Here is a 7,280-nt window from a genome sequence, read left to right as displayed (position 1 = left end):
CCGTACGTTAGTCAATGCACTGTGACAATTCAGTAAGTCTTCTACTATTTGAGGATGAGTTTGAAATACTGAGGTAGGACAAAGTGTTGTGCCCTTCGAGACTCCTTGATATGTTTACATTGATGTTAATAGATGCTTCTGGGCTCTAGTCACATACCTGAATAATTCAGGTCATACTTATCTGCTGCACTTTGTACAAAACTATAAAACATTCGGGGAAATATTTTAGAGGAGCGATATATGCAAATTACCGAAAAAGTTCAAAAGTCCACAGACTATTGAGAAGCTCTCTGAACTAGACAGTGATGTAGAAATAATTGTAGATGGACAACATGCGTTTTCTTAAATTGTTCCTTTTGGATTAGTGTCCAAAGGAAATGCTTTGTTATTAACAGCACATATGAGATAAGTTGAAAATACTGCTAATTTTCCTTATTTCCTCTCCTTTGAGGTGGTAGACTAATCATTTTGTGTGTGAGCCAAATTCGTAAAAACAGTGGGTTCTATATATTTCTCAAATTAGTATATCTTATAACCAAATAGTGTTTTGTAAGTACTTTGTGATCGTATAGTATTAGAAAGTAGTTAGCGCCTCATGGTATTTTATAGCTTGTGTGTCCTACCATAAAGAGGGTTAAGGTTAACCTCTTTGTGATGGAGTAAATAACATGAGCCACATGCTCCATGCCTTTTCATGATTCTGAATCCTACAATATAAGGAGTGAAACAGCCAAGACGTACTAGATTGTACCTACCGCCCCTGGAACTGTTTGGAGGTCGATTTTAGAGCTCCTTTCCAGCGGCCTTACTTGACTGACGTTGAGGCGGGAAATAAAGAGAACCTAAAAACCTGCCCGTTTGTGAAAGGCACCCAGAGATTTCCATTTCACAGGGCCGTATTCATCCTGTTGTTTCTGGATTGTTTTAATCCAAATAAGTATCAAAATACATGTATCAATCAGTGTGGAGCATGCTGCCATCTGGCACTGAGTAAATTTTGGAATGCTGGTGGATATCTCAAAGAAAATGGTAGAAAATGTTGGGTATGATTTTCTTAATCTTACTTCCATGCGATTCATGATTTAGGAAGCTCGTTCTACAGGTTTTTAATAGACATTTGGATGATTTTTTTTAATATACCCAGCTAGTGCCTTATGAAAAAATATAATGCTTGGCTCTTAACTTTTAATGACTCATTAATTTTGTGTAAAATAGAGCTTCTCACAGCAGGTGTCTGAAATACACTAGGTAGAAAAAATTTTAAGGATTTATGTATATCGTAATGTGAGTTCTTAGCCCATGTTAATGAGCTGGCAAACCAAAATGCATCTGGGTTTGAAGTTTGGGAAACTGCATTCACAATAAATGCTCCTGACATTATAGGTAGATTCCAGAAAAGAAGCACAATGTATTTATGACATCTCGCTGTCTTCTAAGCTAGGATAAAAAATTATTATAATTCGCAGGATGTGAACAAAAAGACACCTCAAATGTGAGGTGCTCCATTTATTCTTGTAACTGGAGGGGTTAAGTCGATTCCGATTTTAATCTCGTGAGCCAAAGGCACTGTTGCAGTTTGTAGACTGAGAACCCCCACTGTCACAAGTATAAGTGATCCAATTTACAGGATGTTGACTTGGGAGCAACACCAAGGTGAGACTACGGTCATCACCAGCTATTTGCTGTTATATTTAAAATGAAGTACCAGAGAAATAAAGGTTTGCAAAATATAGTTAAAATACATTATACCTATTTGGATGCTACCAACATATTAATGCACCTCCCAACTCAGAGACATAAAGCCTGTGTTCTAGAAAGATGTTTCATGATTTCGACCTCAGGTCTTTATATAACCAATAGTCATGGACTATTTTTCAAGGGTAAGGGTGACTCTGAAATATGGAATTTATTGGCTCATGGTGCTCTTCAAGAGTCCTTGTACATCGTATGGTCCACGTGTTCTGTCTCAAACCCACTTTTGGTAACGAATGAACAGATGTGACATGACAAAGTGATTCTAAGGACTCCTGCTGGGGTTTTTTTTCTCAGCCATTCACATTTAATTCAGGAAGGAAATTTGAATTAGTAAATTAATACCTATCCTGTTTTTAAAAAGCTTATGTTGGGGCACCTGGGTGGCTCAGTTGGTTAAGCGTCTGACTTCGGCTCAGGTCATGATCTCACGGTTCATGAGTTCGAGCCCCGCATTGGGTTCCGTGCTGACAGCTCAGAGCCTGGAGCCTGCTTCGGATTCTGTGTCTCCCTCTCTCTCTGCCCCTCCCCCTCTCACGCTCTGTCTCTGTCTCTCAAAAATAAATAAATGTAAAAATAAAAACAAGTTTATGTTAATTGAAGAGGCCAACATGATGAATATTTCTTAAAGTCAAGTGTTCTATTAAAAGCAGGCTAGGTTGGAAAAGGCAGACCAATTCAAAATGATATTATATGGAAATATTTTGTGAGAATTAGTGGAAATGGTCACACCTAAATAAAAAGAAAAAGAAAAGGGAGTCAGATAATTTGTAGTGTATTTAATCTACTTATAACTTATACCTCAAACACTAAGTTGATACGTAAAGCAAAGTAATCAATTTGAAACTAATGAAATAATTTCCGGCCTATTTCATAGACCATGATCATCCCTGCCTCATCTGCACAGGAGTAGATAAGTGTCTGTTATCTCCGCGACACTTATAATCACCATTCTTTTTATTCAACCCAACAGTTGATGGTTGGGGACTGAAGACACTTGAGCTGATGAGGTACCATTCATTGTGATGGAGGCTGTAAATACTGTGAAGCATTAGGTGCAATAAAAATTCAAGTAAATGCGAATTTTGCGCCCCCCCCCCCCCCCGTTTATGTCTAGAGGACTCTGGTAGAGATAGTAAGGTGTCAAATCTCAAGAACATAGCATTGGAAGACGCTGTTTTCCTATATAATATCCCATGGAAGCAGATACACTAACACAGCCCTAGCAGTTGCTTCCATGACCAAGGCAGTCTCTGTTGTCTCTAGTGGTTCGTAGGTATAATTTGATTACACTAGACCTATATAGGTTGGCCATAATTGTGAGAGGATTATAGCACAGACCCTGGAGCCAGACTGCCTGGCTGGGTTGGACTCCAGGCTCTTCGAATTACAGTTGACTCTTGAATAACACAGGTCTGAACTGCACAGGTCCACTTGTTTGTGGATTTTTTTTTTCAATAAATACAGTACAGTACTGTAAATGTATTTTCCTTATGATTTTCTTAGCAACATTTTCTTTTCTCTCACCTACTTTATTGTAAGAATACAGTATATAATAAACATAACATGCAGAATATGTGTGAATTGACTCTTTATGTTATCGGTAAGGCTTCCAGTGAGCAGTAGGTTATTACTACTTACATTTTGGAGGAGTCAAAAGTTATTCATGGATTTCCCTGCCACTAATATAACATTGCGTGTCAACTACACTCAAATTAGAAAGAACTTATACAACTCAACACCCAAAAAACAATCCAATTAAAAATGGGCAGAAGACTGGGGTGCCTGCGTGGCGCAGTCGGTTAAGCGTCCGACTTCAGCCAGGTCAAGATCTCGCGGTCCGGGAGTTCGAGCCCCGCGTCAGGCTCTGGGCTGATGGCTCGGAGCCTGGAGCCTGTTTCCGATTCTGTGTCTCCCTCTCTCTCTGCCCCTCCCCCGTTCATGCTCTGTCTCTCTCTGTCCCAAAAATAAATAAAAAACGTTCAAAAAAAATTTAAAAAAAAAATGGGCAGAAGAGGGGCGCCTGGGTGGCTCAGTCAGTAAGCGTCCGACTTCAGCTCAGGTCATGATCGTGCTATTCGTGAGTTCAAGCCCTGGGTCGGGCTCTGTGCCGACAGCTCAGAGCCTGGAGCCTGCTTTGGATTCTGTGTCTTCCTCACTCTCTCTGTCCCTGTCCCTCCTCCACTCACACTTTTCTCTCTTTCTCTCTCTCTCAAAATAAACATTTTTAAAAAGTTTTAATGGGCAGAATAAATGAACATTTTCCAAAGAAGACATACAGATGGCTGATAGACACATGAAAAGATGCTCAACATCGCTCATCATCAGGGAACTACAAATCAAAACTACGATGAGATACCATGTCACAACTGTCAGAATGGCTAAAATCAAAAACACAAGAAACAGGCGTTGGTGAAGAGGTGGAGAAAAAGGAACCCTCATGCACTGTTGAAGGAAATGCAAACTGGTGCAGCCACTGTGGAAAACAGTTATGGAGCTTCTTCAAAAATTTAAAAATAGAACTACCCTGCAATCTAGTAATCGCACGTCTGGCTATTTACCCCAAGAATACCAAAACACTAATTCAAAAGGGTATGTTCGCCCCTATGTTTATTGCAGTATTATTTATAGTAGCCAAATAGCAAAATAATGGAAGCAGCCCAAGGGTCCTTCCATAGATGAATGGATAAAGAAGATGTGGTATACACACACACTGGAATACACCATGGAATATTATTCAGCCATAAAAAAGAATGGAATCTTCCCATTTACAATGACATGGATGGAGCTAGAGAGTATAATGCTAAGTGAAATAAGTCAGACAAAGGCAAATACCACATGATTTCACTCATACGTAGAACTTAAGAAACAAGACAAACGAAGAAGAAAGAGAGGCAAATCAAGAAATAGACTCTTAACTGTAGAGAACAAACTGGTGGTTACCAGAGGGGAGGTGGGTGGGCAAATAGGTGAAACAGGTGATAGGGATTAAGGAATCCACTTGTGATGAGCACTGGGAGATGTATGAAATTGTTGAGTCATTATATTATACATCTGAAGCCAATTTAACACTGTAGGTTAGCTTCACCGAATTAAAATTCAAACCCTAATAATTTTTTTTAATTTAAAAAAAATATCATTCATCGGTGAGGGGGGTGGTTGGTACCCCTAACCCCCATATTGTTCAAGGGTCTGGACTAGTTCTGTGAGTTGGGCTAAATATCACTTCTCCATGCCTCAGTTTACTACCCCACGTAGTACCTACCTCATGGGGTCGTTGTGAAGATTAAGTGAACTAATCTACTTTAGCCTCTAAGAAGAGTGTCTGGTCCATGATATGTGCTAATGGCTATTAGGTATTGTGGCTTTTGGTTATCTTTGTTGCTATTAAATTTCTCAGCATTGGCTCCTTCTTTGAGAATGAAGATACTGTATATGAAGTGGAAGAGAATTGGGACGTAAGAACATGTGTCTTACCAAGTGATAAGAGAAATAAGGAAGCTTTGAAATTAGAGAAATGTTACTGCCAACATAAATGAAAAGAAATGCTTAGTTTAATGGAAGGGAAAGGGAGAAGAAATATTTTCTTATTGCAGCAAATCAAAACACTGTTGGATGCTTGTTAAGAGGAAATGGAGGCCATATGGAGAAAATAATTCCATTCCACAGGGGTGGAGTGGATTTTAAGGACAACTGAAGAGCCCAGGCATGAATTATGTAGGACTTTGGCCATATAATGTCATTGATGAACAAAGCAAACAGCAGAGGGCATAGTATAGTTAATGAGAGGTGGAAAGAATCCTAAGGCTACAATGACCAGTTCTTATCATATGGTTTTCCTTATTAGAGAAATACACTGATAACATTATTTTGGTTCTTTCCGATCATTTGCATGCCGTAGGACGTTAATATTCTAAATCCTTTTATTTAATCTCTATATTCTGATATTCATTGTCTTTGCATGAACTTTTTTCTTGTAACCTTTACTGGTGGTGCTGCCTTTTTGCTAATCAAGTTGTTAATTAACTAAATTAGCTCAGTTTTAAAATTTATATTAGAAATATTTTAAAAATCAAAATATTTTCCCTGGGCCTCGTTGCCTAATAATTAAATAAAGAAGGGGTTGGAGCATGTATTGGAGGTATTTTATTTTATTTATTTATTAATTTTTTTTTTAATTTATTTTTGAGACAGAGACAGAGCATGAGCACGGGAGGGGCAGAGAGAGAGGGAGACACAGCATCCAAAGCAGGCTCCAGGCTCTGAGCTGTCAGCACAGAGCCTGACGTGGGGCTCGAACTCATGGACCGTGAGATCATGACCTGAGCTGAAGTCGGACGCTTAACGGGCTGAGCCACCCAGGCACCCCTATTATTATTATTATTGTTATTATTATTTTAAAATGGAACAATTCTGGGACACCTGGGTGGCCTAGTCAGTTAAGCGTCTGACTCTTGACTTTGACTCAGGTCATGATCTCGCAGTGCTGAGATCAAGCCCCACGTGGGGCTCTGCACTGGGCACGGAGCCTGCTTTGGATTCTCTGTCTCCCTCTCCCTCTGCCCCTCCCCTGCTCGCTCTGTCTCTCTCTCAACAAAATAATAATAATAATAATAATAATAATAATAATAATAATTTTAAAAAGAAGTAAGTCTTATGAAATGAAATATTTATTATTAAAGAAATGCATTTTAAATTTAATTTATTAAAGAAATTAATTCATTAATTGCTATGTTTGAAATAATTTGTTTAATACTTATCAAAAGGATCTGCATCAACTGTTTGGAACCAGGCAGGGATAAAGGAAAAGAACCAGAAAACAAAACTTTACAAATTTTTTTTATCTGAAAGACTTACTTTCCATCATGAGTTTAAAAACATACATAAAAAAAAATATTCTTCCTTTAGCAATGTTAAGAGAAGTCCAGACACGAAAAGTCATCCAGTAAGAATCTGCAGGGCCTCAAAAGGATAAATAGGATTATATTAAGTTTTAATAAGTGTTCAGAAAAATTAAAAAGCCAGCCTACAGGTAGTATGTTCTATTGCTTCCTTTCCACAATTTTAGTGCCACAATTTTATTTTGGGTTCTGCAGCTAAGTTTTTGGCCTGACTAAAGATGTATGCATTTAACCTTTTAACTTTAATTTATCTGGATGAATTACGTTAGGAATTTACGATCAACGCTGGTTTGGGGTTCTTATTGTGAAGAAAATAAGGCATTATTTTAGATTTCATGTTCACAGTGACCGAGATGCCTTCAAAGAAAAAAAAACAACAAAGTTTCTGTAACAAGAGCCTGAGCGACTATCTATCCGTGTACCTTCCCAAAAACTGAACTGAGCCTTGTGTCTTAAAAACAGCATTTTAAAAATAAGTCATAAGGGGGATGAAGAGCTGAACTGTGGTAGATGATATTCCAGTTATCTCCTCAATCAATTTTGTAGAATGCTTTGGAAGCAGAATAACAAGGAATATGAAATCATTTTTCAAGATGCTATATATGTGCACACTCTTTAGTTCTATTT

General features: G+C 38.2%; 1 long non-coding RNA gene across 1 annotated transcript in view; it reads left to right on the top strand.

Annotated features, from left to right (window-relative positions):
- LOC147574500 (uncharacterized) overlaps positions 1–7,280 on the top strand; it is a 47,597-nt gene that overhangs the window by 8,043 nt on the left and 32,274 nt on the right. The window lies entirely within an intron of this gene.

Source organism: Puma concolor, chromosome E1 (assembly GCF_028749965.1).
Source record: "Puma concolor isolate L17-30 chromosome E1, mPumCon1.1.hap2, whole genome shotgun sequence".
In the NCBI taxonomy this organism is placed as follows: Eukaryota; Metazoa; Chordata; class Mammalia; order Carnivora; family Felidae; genus Puma; species Puma concolor.
This window is presented reverse-complemented; position numbering and strand designations above follow the sequence as displayed.